The sequence below is a fragment of the Peromyscus leucopus genome, chromosome 8b, assembly GCF_004664715.2.
Source record: "Peromyscus leucopus breed LL Stock chromosome 8b, UCI_PerLeu_2.1, whole genome shotgun sequence".
NCBI lineage: Eukaryota > Metazoa > Chordata > Mammalia > Rodentia > Cricetidae > Peromyscus > Peromyscus leucopus.
In genome coordinates this window covers 13,516,986-13,538,348 of record NC_051086.1, presented here as the reverse complement: position 1 = coordinate 13,538,348, position 21,363 = coordinate 13,516,986, and the positions used below count along the sequence as shown (strand labels likewise).

General features: G+C 36.0%; 1 long non-coding RNA gene across 1 annotated transcript in view; it reads left to right on the top strand.

The window, feature by feature from the left end:
- Nucleotides 1–698: 698 nt before the first annotated feature.
- Nucleotides 699–21,363, top strand: part of LOC114689861 — a 551,953-nt gene continuing 531,288 nt past the window's right edge. Inside the window, exon 1 of the long non-coding RNA XR_003733983.2 lies at nt 699–742. This is a non-coding gene — a long non-coding RNA (uncharacterized LOC114689861). The remainder of the gene's footprint in view (nt 743–21,363) is intronic.

Below are 21,363 nucleotides of genomic sequence, written 5' to 3'. Positions count from 1 at the left end.
TGATACATAAGGATGTACCGAGAAATTGTCTATGAACTGGCATGACAGTGAAGGCCATGAAGTTCCACAGCATGCCATCTGTAAGATGGAGAATCATAAAATCTAGGGGTGCCTTGACATCCTTCAGTGATGAGCGATAACCTGAAAGCTAAAATAAGTTGTTTTGGCCATAGTGTTTTTAATGGCAATAGAAAAGAAGCTTTAGCAGCATTGTATATTGCAATCCAAATTCTTTTTAGAGATTTGCTTGTGTTGCTTATTTTCTGATCATAGCACTGTGAGTTGTAATCATGTCGTATTATTTTTATTTATTCTTATTCAGTAATCCAAGGAATGGAGATGTAGCTCAGTTGGTAGAATGTTTGCCTAGGATGCACAAGAATCAGGGTCAGTTCCTAGAACTGTGTAAAACAAGACCTCATAGCACATGTTTATAATCCTGTCACTCAGGAGGTAGAGGCAGGAGGACCAGAAGTCTGACATTTTCTATATTCTCAGCTATATAGCAAGTTGGATGCCAACCTGGTTTACATGAGATGCCTTTTTGAAAAAAATAATTATGATATCATCTTTCTATTTCTCTACTAAAAATTGATCTCTGATTGCTGAGAAAAGTGTCATATTTCAGTTTTTGTTTACTTGAAGAATACTTGTTTTGACATGATGTAAATATTGGCAGTTTTTCTTTTTATGTTGCAGATATTGAAGTCTTGTCATAAAGTCTGTAATCATTTCCTGGAAGGTAAGAAAACTTCCATTTTTCTATTTCCATAATCTGTGAGCTACCTATACAAATACAGTGTTGTGCTTCTTCTGATAAAGGAACCATTCAAAATGTAAAGTATTTGGGGAAATATATCATATGTTTTGAGACAAGCTTCTCAAAGATAATGAGGTGCAGTATTTTCTTAGAGGTACCCTTGTTATCCTTCTCAATCATAAGATGCTAACATTTTGAATAAGTCAATGTTTTACCTAATTTCCTGTATCTATAGATTTATAGAAATCATATTTGGCTAGTGTGAGTTATATAATATGACTTCTTAAAATCAGATATTTTATGAGGACAGCCTTAAACACATATGACATTGGTAAAAGGTCTTACATGCAAAGGAGAGTTTGAGCAATCTCTTTTTAAACATTGTGAGGACAATAGTGAGGAATATGAGCAGGAAATGGAAGAATTAAATGGCACTATGAATCCAAATATGAACAGGCAAAATGTAAAAGAGAATGGTCATAATGAGAGAAGACCTGTTGGAGATTGGATTCCTTTTTTTCAGAGTTGGAGAATATAAGGCCGATAGAGGCAAATGCTACAATTTGCTTAGTATGGAGGATTGAAAGATATTGAATGAGAATAAGCATGTTTAGATAATGAATGCTGTTCCTAAAAGTACAGAATCCTTACTCAGTGAATCATTCATTCTGGTTGATATTGAGTTGGAGCTGGGTCTTTGTTAGTGTTGTTACTGCATTGAATAAACCGACACTGAAGATTATGCTTATATTGTTTTAATATTTGTATTTGAATTGAAAAAAATTACCTTTTATATTTGTTTTATACATAGCAAATTAATATGAAGTTAACAAGTAAATTGATTTCCATTTTGAATATATAGATATAGATATATAGATAGATGATAGATGATAGATAGATAGATAGATATATGATTGATAGATAGATAGATAGATAGATAGATAGATAGATAGATGATAGATAGATAGATAGATGATAGAAAGATCTCTCAAACAAACTAAACACCCAAGAATACTGCAATAGAAGAAGGCTAAGTGGCAAAGTATTTGTAACATCTGTAGGTTGCCTTATCAATTCTGAACACATCACTTTTAAACTGAACAGTTCAATATAACACTTATTGCACCTCTGTGTGATGACAAGAAAATTGTCAGAAAACAGTAACATAAATTTGGGCATCTCTATATTTAAATATTATAATTTTTATATACCTTAAAAACTTTAAAATATTATTACATTTTTTCTCCTTAAGGTAGATGAGTTAAAATATGTGACTAGGAGTTGAAGATTTCAATCTAAATTATACTTTTTTCCTACTTCTGTTCTAATATATTTTGAGTGGTTTGTTTTTGTAAATTAGGTGTTAGTGAAATAAAAATATTACAATCATAATTACAATAGACTATAGATTCCACTTATTCTTTAAGATGTATTTTAGTGAGAGCATATGTACCCCCTATCCACAAAATTATGACTTCATATTCTTAACTGGTAAGTTTGAAGTAAATATTTAAAATCCTTCAAGGGAAGGATTACTAAAAATTGCCTTTTTAAATACAGAGTCTTCTGTTATTTCTTTGTTTTTACTTTATTTCTGAACAATGGGTCAGCTGCACAATGTAGAAAAAGCACACTATTTTTTATACCTTTATGAATGTATTAAAACAAGTCCCAAGTAGTGGAGGCAGATCATAATGCTGACCGGTATCAGTTATCATAAAGTTATCAATCTTCCTAATCTCCTAATCACACTTCTTGAGCTGTTTTAGTTCAGCGAATTCAACTTTTGTTGATTACAGGATGTCGGAATTATACTTTTAGTCATACAAAAGCTTGAAATGGATGTTTATGTAAGGTATCATTGTATCAAAGTGATAAGGAAACCTGCAGTGTTTCCACTGTTAAAACAGTGTTTCAGTATACACAGCTTGGCATTATTCTTAAAATTCTAACATAGATACGTTATTGAAAAACAAAATGTTAAAGATGATACAATACTTTATAAAACATATTATGGAATTTGTTCTCAAATGCACTTAGTTAAAAATTTACTTTCTGTATCAACAAAAGATGCTTAGTAGATTTTATAACAAAGTAGCCCTCTAAAACCTTGATGTTTTTAATTGAAGGGTATTGGTTTAAAATGAAATTTGGAAAGCTCAAAAAACAGTTTATATTTGATAAATTATTATACCAAATTCATAAACAATTTATTTTCCCAATCATTGTTATAACCAAATTACAATGTAAAATGCTAAGGTTCAGTTGGCTACACCAGTATAATTCTGGATTACTAAGAATTAGGAATAAGCTTTCTGAACTTCATTCCATATTGTGGGTGTGTGCAGTTTTACGGAGTAAAATGACCCATTCAATTAAAGTAAGTGAAACTTAAATATGCTAATGACATACTCACTGAGACAAACTGGTAAATAATCTTCCTCATGATTCAGGAATTACTCAGCAAGAAGGTTTCTCTAGTGCACTAATAACTTCCCAAGTACATCTAATTTCACTCTCAGACTTGTCATTACTTCCTATATTCTTATTTATGTCCTCTGTAGTTTTATATATCTGTTTTATTTTTAAAATAAGACAAATATGAATTAACCTTGTGAATAGTAGGTCTTCAGCTAACTCCTTATGAGGTGTTGACACTTTCTCAAACTGTTCTTTATTTTATTAAAAATAGAGGGTTTTTTTATACAGTGTATTCTGATAATTGTTTTCTTTCTTTTCCGCAACTTCTGCCAGTCCCTCTCCACTTACCCTACCATCTGGAACCACACACTTTCCATCTCTGTTATAGAGGGAAAAAGGCAGCTAGGAAGTAATAATAAAGTAAGATAACTTAAAAGAATACAGAATAACAAAAAATAAATAAAGAAGAAGAAAAAGAGACTAAGAAAAAGCATGAGAAACATGGATTCAGGGACCCATATGTTCCCACATTTAGATTATCCCCACCTTCACCAAAAATAAATAATAAACACAAAACTGGAGGCCATAATATATATGCAAAGGACCAGTAATGGTAAAACAAAATTTTCTGATACATCATTGTGATACGAAGTCCCTCCAAAGTTGGCATAGCGTTTTACTTATGCTGGCAACATATTGCTGGGCATGGAGTCTATACTTAAGAGTAATTTGTTTCCCCAGTAACACTCTCTTGGAAGAAGGGTTTTTATTATTATTATTATTATTATTTGCAAGGGATTATCAATTGGAGTTGGCTTGTGGGTTAGGGATGGGGGTATCTGTCTACTTCTGTCAGCTTTAGGACCACATCTGGTATAGACTTATGCGGGCCATTTGCATATTGCCACAGTCCCTGAGTACATACATGTCTGTTGTGCTGTATTCAGGAGACCTTGTTCCTTGGTGTTCTCCATCCCCTCTGGCTCTGACATTCTACTTCCTCCTCTTCAATATTCTTTGAGGCCTGAAATGAGGAATATGATGGAAACATCCACTTGAGGGCTGAGTGTTCCAATGTCTGTGACTCTCTTCACATTGCCTTGCTGTGGGTTTCTGTATCTCTTCCCATCTTTTCTCATGATGGTTGAGCAAGGCACTGATATGTGATTATAGCAGACTGTCATTAGAAGTCCTTCTATTGCTTTGTTCCATTAGCGGAACAGCAGTATTTAGTTTTCCCCTAGGTCTCTGGCCTATCTAGCCTCAGGTTTTGCCAACCTAGTCAGATCTGAGTATGGGTTCCATCTCATGGAGTGTGCTCTAAATCAAATTAGATCTTGATTAGTTACTCTCAGAAGCCCTGTGCCAGGAGGGTCACCATTGTAGATTAGAGGTTTTCAAGTTGGATTGTTGCTAACGTTCACCTTGGTAGTGTGCAGAGTACATTCCAATTCTGAGAACATTAGTCTGCAGGTAGGCACAAGTTGATCTTCTCCATGTTGTACAAATGTTGTCTTCATTGAAGGGCTTTAATGTCCGTTTGTGGAGAGCCAGCATCAGTGTTGGCAATAGCCTCAACTTTTTGGATGTTCCCATAGGACCCCTGTGGCCAACAACTTGATTAGATACAAACCATTTCTAGAACTAGAAGCTTCATTTGGTGACAAGAGATGTACTGTTGCAGGTCTGTCTCCTTCATTGTGTGGTGATTTCATTTAGAATCTGCTAGTAAATTAGGTTTCCATGCTATGCCTCAAATGACTGTTGATTTTAGCTGTCCCTTCCTCTATTTCCTTACTCAATTCATTTTCCCTCCCCCTCACAATTTGATCCTCCCATTTCAGTCCTTCTCCACTCATCTATCCATAACTATCTATTCTATTTCCCTTCCCCATGAAAATTCATTCCTCCCTATGAGTCCTTTATTCTGTACCTAACATCAGTGCTTATATTAATTGTAGCTTTTTTATCAATAACTTAGGAGCTAACATCCACATATAAATGAATATAATCATATTTCTGTGAGTCTAGGTTAACTCACTCAGGATTATTTTTTCTACTTCCATCAATTTATTGACAAATTTCATTATTTCATTTTTTAATGGCCACATAATATTTCATTGTATAAATCACCACATTTTCTTTATACATTCATCTGTTGAGGGAAATTGGTTGTTTTTAATTTCTGGCTATTATGAAAAGAGCAGCAATTAACATGGTAAAGCAACTGTTTCTGTAGTAGGATGAAGAACCATTTGGGTATATTCTCAAGAGTGGTATACCTGGATATTAAAGCAGATTAGTTGCTAGCTTCCTGAGGAACTACTATACTGATTTCAATAGTGGCTGCACAATTTTTCCCACCAAGAATAGATCAGTGTTCTCCTTACTTTACATACTTGCAACCATCATTTATTTTATTGATCTCCGCAATTCTGACTGGTATAAGATGAAAGGTCAAAGTAGTTTTGGTTTGTATTTCTTTAAGTGTATTTCAGCCAAATGAGTTCCTGTTGTGAAAATTGTTTGCTTAGATATTACCCCATATTTTAATTGGCTTATATATTTTCATGATGTCCATTTTCGAAAATATTGTCCCTCTATTAGATTTGTAGTTGTTACAAATATCTTTCCATTTTGTGGTCTGCAACTTTGCCAAGATGATGGTGTCCTTTGCAATACACCATTTCAGTTTATGGGGTCCCATTTGTTAATTTTTTGTTCTTAACAAAACAAGTTTTAATTAACACTTGAGCTGTTGGCATTTAGTTCAGAGAGTCTTTTCCTGTGTCCTTGAATTCAATTATCTGTACTTTCTTTTCTATCAGACTCAGTGCATCTGGTTTTATGTTGAGGTCCTTGGTGGCTGCAGAAAACATAATTCTCAGTCTGCAAGAGGTCACTATATAAACAATATTACTCAACAATATGTTGGGTGGTTTGCTGTGGATATCACTCTATGTAAATAAAACACTGATGGCCAATGACCAGGCAGGAGGTAGGTGGGACAAGGAGAGAGGAGAATTCTGGGAAGCGGAAGGCTGAGAGAGAGAGACTGCAGCCAGGACCAGGAGAAGAGCATGTAGAGACGCCGGTAAGCCACCAGCCACGTGGCAAGCTATAGATTTATAAAAATGGGTTAATTTAAGATAAAAGAACAGTTAGCAAGAAGCCTGCCACGGCCATACAGTTTATAAGTGATATAAGCGTCTGAGTGATTATTTTATAAGTGGATTGTGGGACTGCGGGGCTTGGGGAACCTGGAGAGAAGCCCTCCAGCAACAAATGGCGCCCAACGGCTCGAGTTTCCACCTTAAACCTGAGAATATTTAATAACCAATTCTAAACAGAGCCAAAACCAGGTTCCTGCTTCTTGTCTCATATGAGCAGCTAGACGCCGCAAAACGCAGGTTTGAACACTGGCGGGTTCCTGGCGGGTGCGTTTGACCGGCAGTATGGCGGAAATGAGGCATCTGCCAGCGGCAAATTAAGCTGTGTGGTAGATTTAGTCTTTACTAGTATTTAAAAAAAAAAAAAAAAAAAAAAAGAGGTTTCTGGGCTACATGCTGCTTTGATAAAAGCTTAGACCCACTATTTCTGAGACTTGATGACTCCCAGAGCTGGCGGAAAACGTACCACTGCCATGTTGGGAAGCTGAAGTGGGCGGAGCCAGCAGCCACAGCGCCGTTTCAGGCTTACAATGGTACAGTTTAAAGCAATAGGCTCAAGGCTCAAGGTAATATAAAACATAAGCCACATAAAGATGGCTACCACACAGAGAATCTGGATTATGTTCTCTTTGATATTCATAACTAAAGAAAAACATTTGATTACAAAACCTGTTGAGTTATGCCAAAATGTATATTTTAAAGGTACCTTGACTTCAAAATTTGGATATAAGGATATGTTACTTTGGAAAAGAGGTTCTGCTTTTGTTTCCACAGAAAGCCAGAGGCTGTGGACTTGTTCCAGATTAAGATACATCAGGTTTCACCAGCCAAGACCCCCTGAAAGGACTCCGATGACACCATGGCCCAGATGATCCAACATCCAGACCGGTTTCAAGGCAACTGGTTCACACAATACAGCCTCACGGACTACCCCATAGGTCTAAAATTTTCTTTGCATCCCCATAAGATACAGCGCCCCCCTCCAGCAGGAAGTAGTAAGAGATGCTACGCCCAAATTCCCAAATATACCAAGCTGGCTTTAGAGGTGGAATTGGCTCACTCCCCCTCTAAACTCAGACATATTGCTTTAAAAAAAAAAAAATGGTTAAGTGATTCTTGTGTCCCAAATCAGAAGAGCCCTCTGGTGTGGGACAGAAAAAAACCAATATTTTTATTTAAAACAGGTTGATTATAAATGTGATCTCTTACTAAAAAAGAAAAGGGGATATAATATAGATATATAGGAGGATATGGAGATGATAAGATAAAAGGGTAGATTAATGAACCTACTTTTAAAGAACAACTTGTTTAAAATGTTTTACATTGGTATAGATTTTAGTTTATGTTTAAAATGTTTTACATTGGTAAAAATTTTAGTTTATTAATACAAACTTAAAGTTAATTTTGTTATACTGTATATATATATTTCTATTCTTGTTTGAGGTATTATGTTTAACTCATTTAAAATTGTAATGGATGATTAAAAATAGATTAATAATCAGTCATCTATGATAATCATATTTGTAGCCATGTTAGTTAAGTCTTCTAGGTATACATAGATATATTTCAGATAGATAGGTAATCTTCAAACACTTCATAGACCTAGAGAATATGGCATTTAAATAACTTAAAATTCTGTTGATGTGAGACACAATTGCTCCTGGCTGCACCAATTGATCCCGAGAGAATGTTGGGCTTCTAAGACATTTCCATTTGGAAGTTTGTCTTTTTGGCACAAAATGGCCTACTGGGCAAAGAACTGCCCTTGCCTTGATGGCTGACAGTACAAATGCAATGCTGTCCTTTCTGGACAAGTGGGACACAAGGAAAGCGACCACTGTACTCTGCCAAGACAGGGTAAGATGGTCTTTCAGAAATCCTGCTTCTGAAAATGGTCTGTCAGATACTCTAGGCCTGTAGCCAATTTGAATGCACCAACAATGCTGAAAAACATTAGGTGCCTGTCCAGGCTGCCAGCTGTCTTGGTCTACTTTTGCAAGATTCCCGAAAGTTGCTTGCATCCATCTACCATTTCTCAGGTACCATTATGTTCCTTCTCAGGTCTTTGATGTGGTTGAAGACTAGATAGTCGTAATTTCCTCAGTTATGATAAAAGATAAGTTAGCTATAAAACCTTAAACTCACAAATATAAGATAGATAGGACATCTTCTTTAATATTGTAACTATAATTCTTGCTCGGTAATTGTTTTGTTATATGTAATTTTACCATGTTAAAGTTAAAACCTTCCTTTTTAAAAAAAAGAAGAAAGGGGAAGTGCTGTGGATATCACTCTATGTAAATAAAACACTGATGGCCAATGACCAGGCAGGAGGTAGGTGGGACAAGGAGAGAGGAGAATTCTGGGAAGCGGAAGGCTGAGAGAGAGAGACTGCAGCCAGGACCAGGAGAAGAGCATGTAGAGACGCCGGTAAGCCACCAGCCACGTGGCAAGCTATAGATTTATAAAAATGGGTTAATTTAAGATAAAAGAACAGTTAGCAAGAAGCCTGCCACGGCCATACAGTTTATAAGTGATATAAGCGTCTGAGTGATTATTTTATAAGTGGATTGTGGGACTGCGGGGCTTGGGGAACCTGGAGAGAAGCCCTCCAGCAACAGTGGTTCACTGTGAGGATGAGGCAGATATGACAAAGATGGAAAGAGCCCTGAGGCTTTCTGTTCACTACCTCACATCAAGAGGACAAGCCCCAGGTGGAGCTCTGGGAGTCCAATTAACGAGAGAGAATTGTTGACACCAATGTTGGATAAAGCACAGGGACAAATAGCCAAACGAATGGAAACACAGGAACCATGAACCAATGGCTAAGGGGCCCCCAACTGGATCAGGCCCTCTGAATAGGTGAGGCAGTTGATTGGCTTGTTCTGTTTGGGAGGCATCCAGGCAGTGGGACCAGGTCCTGTGCTCAGTGCATGAGTTGGCTGTTTGAAACCTGGGGCTTATTCAGGGACGCTTGGCTCAGCCTGGGAGGAGGGGACTGGACCTGCCTGGACTGAGTCTACCAGTTTGATCTCAATCCTCGGGAGAGGCTTTGCCCTGGAGGAGGTGGGAATGGGGAGTGGGCTGGAGGGAAGGGGAGGGAGCCCGGGACGGGGGAGAACAAGGGAATCCGTGGCCGATATGTAGAACTAAATTATATTGTAAAATAAAATTAAATTAAAATAAAAAAAAAGAGGACAAGTTTCAGTTTCGGTGAGAGATACTGTGCCAAGAGGATGAGGTACAGTGTGATAGAGGATGGCATCCAGCAATGTCCTGTTAAAGAAATGTTGTGTACTTTTTCACCACTGTCTATTTGAGTTAGATGAGAATTACTGATCTAAAAGAAAATTTTCCAGTGGTAGAGTGGGAGAAACTGAAAGGGTACCAAATGTCAAGACACTGAGCCTATGGGTTTTTTCAAGCTTCCATGGGGTCTAATCAGTTGGTATCGATATGCAAAATAGCTGAACCTTAAAAGTCAATTAGGGAGAACCCACCAAACATGAGAGAAAGTCTGCCTAACCAAGAGGGGTTATTGACTATGACTAAGGCTCCCTCTCCATTTTCAGTCTTCGTTGATGTTTCAACTGGTGAGACAACTGAAAGCTTCAAAGTGATGTAGAACTCATTACACCCACCAACTTTTCCTGATCTTTTACTGGTCCATGTCTCCAGTCACAGCCAGAGTTCTTCCTTTCTCTGTCACCCCTCTACCTACCATGTAGGTATGCAATTCTGCATGTGCCCATATATATACACCAAAATTAAAATCTAATAAGAATATACTTACTAGAAGCTCAGCAAGGACATTTTTAATCAGTGTGGCAATATGATAGACCTATTACTTAATCACTATTTGACAAATAAACGCTAGAAAATATGAATGAAACTACATATTCCAAACATGTTGCTTAATATATTTCATGTTAATTTTTTGTCAGTGAAATGGAAGATTTCCTTGTGTTTTAAATGAATCACAGGGAGCTTTGTAGGAATCATTGTTTTCTTTATGTGTGTTTAATGTTAATTGTACAAAAGATGAACTATGACTGATAAGCATTTATCATACAAGCCAAATTGAATGACTATAGAAACAGAAAGTACAAAATTCTTATAATCCCCATTTACTGACTTAAGATTTTAAAGAAAATCTGAAAAATAACAGAGAGGATAGGACAAATAAAAGTAAAGTGCTTGTCAAGACACATCTTTACTTTTAATTTAAGATGACTGTCTAGGAATTCCTTAAATAAGCCCAAGAACACAATTTAAGAAGTCTTAGTGGTTTAAACAGCTTTCCAATTTCTCCAACATGCATCAAATATATTTTCTTATCTCTTCCATATGGTTGAACAATTGTCTGTTTTCGAAATGGTAAAATGATTTTGTCATTTTGAGGATATTTTTAAGGGCAGTTTTTTGTTACTCTAACCCAATAAAATGAACATTAGAGCACTTTCTTCTTGTATATTTTTGTTTTGACTTTGTTTATTTCTCTCTCTTTCTCTGCCTCCCTCTCTCCTCCTTCCTTCCTTCCTTCCTTCCTTCCTCCCTCCCTCCCTCCCTCCCACCTTCCCTCTCTCTCTCTCTTTCTCTTTCTCTCTCTCTCTCTCTCTCTCTCTCTCTCTCTCTCTCTCTCTCTCTCTGTCTTTCTTTTTTCTTTCAATAGAGTCTTTCGTTGTGTCCTAGATTGGGCTGAAACTTAGGTAGCCCCAAATCAAACTCCTCAGGCCTCAAGTAGGAATTGTAGGAATATAGGTGTATAAAACATGTCTACCTTCTGCCTAATTTTTTTTACTTTTAAAAAATATTTTCTCTCTATGTCTTTTTTTATATATAAAATTAGATCAACATAGTGCTAAAATACAAGGAAATTCTTAGAACATCCAAATTACAAAAAGATTATATTTTCAATGTTCATAAAATCTTACCATTTGTTGATTATCAATATTATTTATGAAATCAGTGGTACAAATATCAGTTCCTCAGATTATATTACAAAAATACACAGAAATGATAATGGAGTGAAAATATTTCTACATTGTTAAATGTTGACAGTTCTTTTAAAAGTATTAAGTGAGCCAGGCGGCGGTAGCACATGCCTTTAATCAAGCACTCTGGAGGCAGAGCCAGGTGGATCTCTATGAGTTTGAGGCCAGCCTGGTCTACAGAGTGAGATCCAGGACAGGCACCAAAACCAAAACTACACAGAGAAAACCTGTCTCGAAAAACCAAAAAAAAAAAAAAAAAGTGTTAATTGAACCATTTAGATTTAGTTGTAAATACATGCTATCTATATTGTCTGTTATGGTTTGAATATAGAATATCCTAACACAGGCTTATGTACTCATTGTATGGTCCCAAGCCAGTGGTATTATTTTGGAAATGGATGCAAGCTTTAGGAGGCTGGTTCTATCGGAAAAACGTAAGATTACTGTCCAAGTGCATTTGAAGATGACACCTTGTCAGCATCACTTTCTGTTCTCTACTTCCTGCTTATCATGAGGTCACTTTCCTATGCCATAGATCCCCATACCACAAAGTCTGTTCTCTAGATAAGTAGGTCAAATTCAGGAATATGAACTATGATGTCTGATGCTCTGAGCAAATCAACCTTTCTTCTTTTAATTTGTTCTCTCAGATATTTTGTCATAGAATGAGAATGTCTAATATATTATTCATGCACTGAACTTCTTGAATTTTTCCTTGAAAAAAATAATGCAGCTTAGTCCATTTTCTTTTATTAACACCCAAATTCTATAGATATAATAAGTCTTATAGGTTTTTTTTTTCTTTTAGCTCAGTTTTCAAAGGTCAAGAACATCAACTCAGATCTTTTTGAGGACTTCTCAGCAGATGATATGAGTTGACAAAAGTGACTGCTCACATCTTTAGACAAGAAGCTACATGGGAGATTTGGAGGGCAAGCTCAAATTGTGTAGAGATTTCTTCTCAAGAGAAATTTGAGTTTTGAGAAAGAGTAACTTAATCATTATAGGTATTTTATCTATAGTGATTGGAACACTTTATACTGGACCCCAGCTCTTACAGGTACCATGACCTCCACACCAAATCAAAGAGCACACCTCCAGCACAAGAGGTCTTGAGGGATGAATCATGTCCAAGCTACAATACCAAGTTCATTAAAACTAATAAAATATAATTAATAACTAAGTCTAAGAGGGTAGATAAATGGTCTCCCAAATCTCAAACATAGTCATTAATATCAAAACTTAATCGTTTGATACCATGATGTAAATAAACGTGTGACTGCTAATATTCAAAACACTTTCTTCTGGCTTTATTTAAGTGGTGAAAAGTGGATCTTTTAAGTGAAACAGATCTCTGATGAGAAATTCAAGCAGTATAGGAAGTGAAACAGGGATTTTCTGAATTGTAGGAAGGAATTTTCAAAAACAGCTAGACTTCATCTTTGGCTTCCCTTACTCCCTACCTTTTATGTATGTGCATCATGGAAATGTGTACAAATCACTTTCCCAAGACAGGAAAGACCGTATTTATTTTTTAAAAATTGTTTTACACATTTATTTGGGGGGTATAGATTACACCATGACACATATTTACAGGTCTGAGGACAACATGCAGGAATCACTTCTCTCTGTCACCATGTGGTTCCTAGGGAATTGAACTCCGATGGCCAAACTTGATCATGAAGACTGTATTTCAATAGAGTAGGCATGGCAGGAACAGATGAATGGCCTTCTACAAGACAGTGCCCTGTTGTTCTTTTACTCAGAAACACTTTTTTTCCTTATGTCAAGGGTAGGGGTGTATGAGTGAGTTGGGCTGTATTCCTGTGAATGAAGGCAGTTCTGATTGTTCAATTTCTGACCTCAGGGATTGTATTTATATGTTCCATTTTCCATTTTTTAAACCAATTCTTTTTGAAGAAATTTTAATGCAGGTGGTAGAATGAAAATTGCATGGCCAAAGCAGAGTAATTTGGGTACAGTATGCTAGTATGTCTCATACAATACTAGTTCTAGTTACATATTTTTTGATCATCCCTAAAAATATTTCAATGTCAGTAAAAATTAACTTCCCTCAAATGTCTCCCTGGGTCTAAGCACATGGCACTATGAGGAAGTTTCTGTGAAAGAACTATTTATTTTTTGTTTCTCAAAGATAATTGTTCAGCCAGGCACCTGTTAAAAAACAAATTAGACACTATGGCACTGTAATATTACTCTCCCTTATATCTCAATTACATTCTCTGTAAAACACAGGAGATTACACAGAAATGTTCTATTTGCAGATTGTGTTTTTTGGAGGTGGTCTGTTTAGGCTATTTTAACATAATAATAGAAGTGCTAATTGCTGTTGTGGCCTCAAAGGTGAAATATTACCTCAAGTTCAATGGTTTGAGTTTTTTCCCTCCATCTTTATTTAAGACTTAGGTCAAATTGCCTAAAGCTAAATATGACAACAAAATACTATTTTGCATTTTATCCTCTATCAGGAAGAGAGCATGAGGTCCACTGGGAGGAAAGCCATGTAAATGTTCTCCCAAGCTGTCCATCACATGTACAAAGTGACTGTTAAGAAACAACTGATATTTTTTTTTTGAAACAACTGATATTTTCAAGAGAATAAATGTGCTCTTAGAATTTCTGTCCTGTTTTGTTTTATCATTCAAAAGTTGTTTTAAGTATTTGAATGATTAAAAAATTGTTTTTCTATATTTTTATTTTCTTTGTTAATCTGTGAGATCTATCTTTCCCTTTAATCACAGAAAATATACTATGTGTGTTAGTTACTCTTTAGCAAAGTAACTTCAAATGTAGTACCAGAGAGGCTGTAGTTTCTTGGAGTTTAGCAGTTTAATACGTCTTCCATAATTGTATTAGTAAAATAAGCAGATACCTTAATTTTGTCTCAACTATATCTTATGTCATCTATCTGCTTTGAGAATAACTGCAGTAATATTGTGTCAAAGAGAACATTTGGAATCGGGTGATTATTTTGGAATAGTAGGCCATACATATGAACAATAATTAAGAAATTCTGTACCTTTTATTCTTTTATCTTTGATATATTTTTTAAACATATGTGTTTTTGTGTGCTAAATATGAGGAGTATGTGCTTATGAGCACAAATGTCTGAGGAGATCCTCAGACTCCCTGAGCTTGAGTTTCAGGTACTTAGGAGCTTACATGGGGGCTAGGATCTCAATTCTGGTATCTGGTAGAGCAGTACACCTCTTAACTGCCAATCTAGCTCTCTAGCATCTTAGCCTCATATTCTGTTTCACATTGCAGCTTGATTGCTGGGATAGTGAAGTTCCTCAGCAATTTGATTCTGCTCAATATCACAGTGCAAGTCATTTTACCCCCTTTTCACATTGCTCTGTCTTGGCCCTGTAAACAAGGAGCTAATAAACTTGGTAGATTTAATTAGAACACATTTTTCTTTTCAGATGTTAGAATTGAATTCATCTGAGAGGAATATGGAATGCTATGGATCTGTAAATTCAAAAACTTAACTATCAAAACAAGACACTATCAACATTTTTTTCTGAAATAAATTTGTCTTTTGAAAACGACACCTAGAAAATATTACCTTTCTTGGTGTCCATCAACTAATCCAATGAAACTAGTACTTACCTGTTAGTATATTTGCTTGGTTAAAAAAAAAAAAAAAAAAAAAAAAAAAGCTGTTCTGTCTGGCCATGCTTCTCTGATTGTGCCATGTTTCTGTTAGAGCTAAAGATGATGTAAATTTCTCCTTAAATCAATGCTACTCTAGCTCCTAATGTACATTCTTTTTTATTAATAATTACAGTTATTCTGAACAAACCAACAGTTCCCTAATCAATTACCCTCCTCTTTAACCATCTATGCCTATTTCAAGTGATCTTTTACCCTTTATGACCTGTTGACTGTACCTAATTATGACTCATCTTTTCTCTAGAGAAGCTATGGGTACCATTTTGACCCCTAAATTACAAATTACTCTATAGCCTCACTGTTTTTTACTTCGGGAGAACATGGATGGAAAGCAAGCTCTTACTTCTGACTTACATTATGATTTCTTCCTGGTCTTTCAGAAATGTAGCTCTTACCTGAACCAGCAGGTCATAGCATAATATACCCATGTTGGAGATGAGTTGTTCTATGGGTAACCACAATGACCCATGAACCACAAAGCCTAATGCCTTCTCCATCCTGTTATAGAAAAAGGTTGTCAGATAATAGTATAGAATGTGAGATCCTGTTAACATGTAGAAGATTACAAATAGATCCATATCTATTGCCATGCACAAAACTCAAGTCCAAGTGGATCAAAGGCCTCAACATAAATACACTTACACTGAATGTACTGGCACAGGAGACCATTTCCTTAATATAATACCAGTAGCACCCACACTGAGAGCAAGAATTAAGAAATGTGACCTCCTGAAACTGGGAAGCTTCTATAAGGCAAAGGACACAGTAAATAAGAGAAAATGACAGTCTACACAATGGGAAAAGATCTTCACCAACCCCACATCTGACAGGGGGGCTGAAATCCAAAATATATAAAAACTCAAGAAACTAGACAGCAAAATACCAAACAATCTAATTAAAAATTGGGCAAAAGATTGTAGCTGGAGTTTTCTACAGTTCTGCCTGGGCCCGCAGCTGCTCAGAGGCTTATATTTATTAAACTGTGTGGCCTAATGGCTCAGGCATCTTGCTAGCTAGATCTTTTATCTTAAATTAACCCATTTCTATAAATCTATACCTTGCCATGTGCCTCATGACTTACTGGTACCTGTACATCTTGCTTCCTCTGTGTCTGGCTCGTGACTTCTCTCTCCCCTTCCTCTTCCCAGAATTCTCCTCTCTGATTGTCCCACCTATACTTCCTGTCTGGCTATTGGTCAATCAGCATTTTATTTATTAACCAATCAGAGCAACACATTCACAGCATACAAAGTGGTATCCACAGCAACAGATCTAAACAGAGAACTGTCAACAGAAGAATCTCAAATGGCCAAAAGACATTTAAAGAATTGCTCATCATCCTTAGTCATCAGGAAAATGCAAATCAAAATGACTCTGAGATACCATCTTACACTTGTCAGAATAGCTAAGATCAAAAAACTGATAACAGCTTACATTAGAGAGGACGTGGAGCAAGGGGAACACTCCTCCATTGTTGATGGGAGTGCAAACATGTACAACCACTTTGGAAATCAGTATGGTGTTTTCTCAGAAAATAGGGAATCAGTCTTCCTCAAGACCCAGCTATACCACTCTTGGGCATATACCCAAGGAGTGCTCAATCATACAACTAGGACACATGCTCAACTATGTTTATAGCAGCATTATTCATAATAGCCAGAGCCTGGAAACAACCTAGATGTCCCTCAACCAAAGAATGGATCAAATAAATGTGGTACATATGCACAGTGAAGTACTACTCAGCAGTACAAAAAACAATGACATCAGGAAATTTGCAGGCAAATGGATGGAACTAGAAAATATCACCATGAGTGAGATAACCCAAATTCATGACAGACATGATATGTACTCACTCATAGTTGGATGCTAGATGTAAAGCAAAGGATAACCAGACTACAACCCACAGCTCCAAAGAACCTAGCTAACAAGTAGGACCATAAGAGGCATACATGGATTGCCCTGAGAAGGTGAAATAGATGAGATCTCCATGAGTAAACTGGGAATGAAGAGGGACAACGGAGTGTGGGGGATGAGGAATGAGAACATGAGAAATGGGATGGTTGAGCTGGAGCAGGGTCAGAATGGGAAGCAGTGAGGGAAATACTATGATGGAGGGAGACATCATGGGGATTGGGGAGAAGCCTGAGGCTGGGGAGGTTCCCAGGAATCTACAAGGATAACCCCAGCTTAGACTACTAGCAAATAGTGGAGAGGGTGCATGAACTCCTACCCCAGGATTCAGAGAGTATCCTAACAGTCATCATAGAGCTTTCATCCAGTAATTGATCGGAGCAGATGCAGAGATCCATAGCTAAGCATCAGGTCAATCTCTAGGAGTCCCATCAAAGAGAGAGAAGTGGGATTCTATGAGCAAGGGGCATCAGGATCATGATGGGGAAACCTACAGAGACAACCAAACCAAGCTAGTGGGAATTTGTGAACTTGAGACCAACAGCTGTGGAGCTTCCATGGTACTTGACTATACCCTCTGCATAAATGAGTTAATTGTGTAGCTTGATCTGCTTAAGGGGCCCTCCTGGCAGTAGGATCAGGATCCATCCCTGGTGCATGAGCTGTCCTTTTGCAGCTCACTACCTATGGTGGGACACCTTGCACAGCCTTGATGCAGGGGGAGGGGTTTGGACCTGCCTCTACTCAATGTACCAGGTTTTACTGGCTCCCCATGTGAGACTTTGCCTTGCTGGAGGAGGGAATGGGGTTGATTTGGTGGGGGGAGTCATGAGGGGTTGGAGTAGGTAGGAGGGAGGAGAGTGGGATCTGTGATTGGTTTGTAAAATGAATTTTAAAATTCCTTAATAATAAAAAAATATGGGATCCTCTCTTTGTTTACCCTGGAAAACACAATGCAATTTGAGATAAACAAGCAATGACGACAACATCCAATACTAAGAAATAAAACGTTTAGATTATCAGTAATGTATGTTACAATACATGCAAGCATTATGATATCAAAGCCTTAAGGAATATCTTTGCAGAAAAGTGTTGAAAACTCAGGAAACATTTGTGTGTGTGTGTGTGTGTGTGTGTGTGTGTGTGTGATTATATATATGTATATGTATGTATATATATATATATATATATATAATGTTCTTTGAAATAAAAATGCTTACATGTATTGGAAGAAAGCAGAACAATATTCAGTTTTTATCAGCAGAATACTTCAGTCTAGTTCACTGAACACCACTCTTCTGAAGTCACATCATTTCTGAAATTCTGAACCACTGGCTCCTGGTAGTGACCTCCAGACCATTTTTTTGACTCAGCTGTAATGAGGGCTAAGAAAGATCCCAACTCATTTCACCTATCAACTCCATCTTGCCTACAGTTGACTGAATAGCTAGACTCTGTGTTAATCCATATTCTCTTTGAATCATTGCTTCATAAGTTTATCCAAAAATAAGATACAAAACAAATATGTTGAAAATTAAATATATGCTAAAATTATACAATATTTTTATTGAGATGATCCTTGAAGAATGGGAGGGATTTTGATAGGTAAAAATCAATATAGGAGTAATATTTTAAACATGCGCAATCATTTGAACAGAAATCTTTAGGTTTGATACAAAATGTATTTGAAAAATGTAAATATTTTCAACTTTAGAAAGCTTCTAATATGCATGTGAAAATTATGGAAACATTGATTTTAGTTGTGATGTGAACTGTATGAATATGATAATGATTGGCAAAGCAGTAAAGAAACTTCTGAATTACTTGGGGAAGTAGAAGAGTATGATCATTACTGTTTATTATAAATAATCACAATTTTTACAGTGATATATACATATGAAGTGTGGGCCAAAATGCTCAGTGGAAAATTAAAGATAATTTGGAACTTCATCTTAAATTTATTTGTTATCTTCAGTATTAAAATAATGATCTTTTTAATGATTAGCATGGGAATGGCTAAGACACAGAATTTGGGCAGTATAAAACAAAGTCCAGTGTTGTGTATATTAGCCCATTCTTAGGCAAATATAGAGACTCATCAAAGGAACAAATGAGAGTGCACCCCTAACCTTTTCAGCTTCAGGTTCAACTCCATATTTCGCAATTCCTGTCTACACAGCTAATGAATTCATACATTATGTTATCTAATTTTAACTGAGTGTAACTTCACAAAAACAATGTTGAAAATTGTTCTAATCATGCAAGCATGAGCAACCAACAAGAAAAGACAGTGATGCCACTACTTTAATTACAAATTATTTGCCCTCATTATGTTGCTAATCATAATTGTTGTCACATTAATCCTATAATTATTGTCATGGCCACCAATATAATGAGGGCAAATAATTATGATTAATCTGTGTAAAGTTGGCCAAAATGAATTATCAAAAAGAAATTTGTTGAATGCACAAAGATTCTAGCTACATAAATTAACCTTGAATAGGAAGAGATTTATGTTTTTTTATCCTCATCTCATTCTTGAAACACATATATTGCTCTGCACCATTCTATAATGATAGATATTTATTAGCCAAGAATCTCAACATATAAGATTATTAATTAATACATTCACAGATATTAGGGACTGTTATCACATTTATTTTAGTGTTAGATTGAGCAATGGTCAACCCTTTGAATATGGTGGTGCATAGAGAATGCATCCTCAAAGAGTCACCTGCAGTGAAGAGAGCTGTGAGAAAGCATTTCATTAGGTTGGCATGAACAGGAATGCTGACAGTTATAAAGAGAAAGGAAATACTATTCACAGAAGATATTACTGGTTGGCATTGGTCAGATGTAGAAATCAGAGAGCAAAATGATACTTCAAACTTGAGTTCCAGTGCCTACAGACACATGCAAGGATATCTAGTCAGGCATAGAAATGGACATAAGAATGAGTAAGCACTGCTTTATCTTTATTCCCAGTGGCAATTCCTTCTTTGTAATATGTTTATTTGTTTATTAGTGAGGCAGAGGAAGAGTTTGTTCAATAGCCATTGTGTGGAGGTCGGAGGACTGAGTGTGAAAGTCCTTTTCATGTAGGTCTAAGGGATTGAACTCAGGCCCTTGGGATTGGCAACAAGTGCCATCACATGTTGAACAATATCACCTGACACACTGGTTACCTGCTTTCACCAGCACGTTTCTTATAAAGAATCTGGCAGTCTAAAAATATCCTTTCAAAATAGAGCTAACTGAAGACAATAATTAACTTCTATTTCTAGCAATGTTTTCTTCATGAATGGACAGATGCTTTTCTTCTAACCTGGGTGAATATGTATGTCTATTTTCTGTTGTTTACTGTAGTAACCATTGTTTTGCAGGGTATTTAATTTTGAGATGTATGATATATACTTTGGAAAGCTGTCATTTTTTTTTGCCACAGTGAACTGTATTTACAAACATTCAGTTTGAGAGATAATAACTGCAAGAGTAATTTTCCATGAGTTAAAAAAACTTATTAAGATGAGGTTGAATTAACATTGTTAGTAAACCGAATTAGCTTAATATTTAAAAATAAAACAAACTATAAGTTTTGGGTTTTTTAATTTCTATTTGTTTCACACTTTTTGCATGTTTGGGATATTACTTAGCATGCAAATAAATAGTCATACTTTAATTATAATCTCTAGTTCAATATTTTAGAGTATTTTTTTATTTTAGAATTTTTTAAAATTGTATTTGTCCCAGTTCAGCATGAAAGAAGTGGGTACAATTGTTTTGCCACTCTGGAACAATTCTCTGTTGTGTTTAATATACAATGATAGAAATACATAATCATTGAATAAGCCTTGACCTCTTCTCCAGCAAATATTTTGCAGAATGAGAATATATGTTGGCTTGGTTTCTTTATTTGCTCTACATGTAAGAAATCCCACAATAATGTGCCTCTCCCTTCTATTTCTATAAAATATTAGGTGCCATATGAACTCCTATATGTACCAATATACTTTATATTCCATGTCCCATTCCTTTGATTTTGGCCAAAGTATATTTCTTATACTTATTATTATTCACCATCTTAACATGATTGTTGAAATACACATTATACATAAATAAAGTTTTATGCTAATACTTGAGATATACTGCACACAAGATAATTCCTAGAATTTCAATATTGCATTTAATTTGATCAATTATTCCATGCCATGTATGAACCTTCCTTAAAAAAACATAAAATAACCTATGAAATCCAAATTTCAAAATTTAAGTCTATGAAGATAATGTTAAATTATTACTAATAATAAAAACTTGATTTCCCCTTATTAAAATGTAGTGCATAGGAGTCTATAAAAGACACAGAGACGATAAAGAGGGAATTGTTAGTTTTCTCAGTGATAGCCATTTGTCA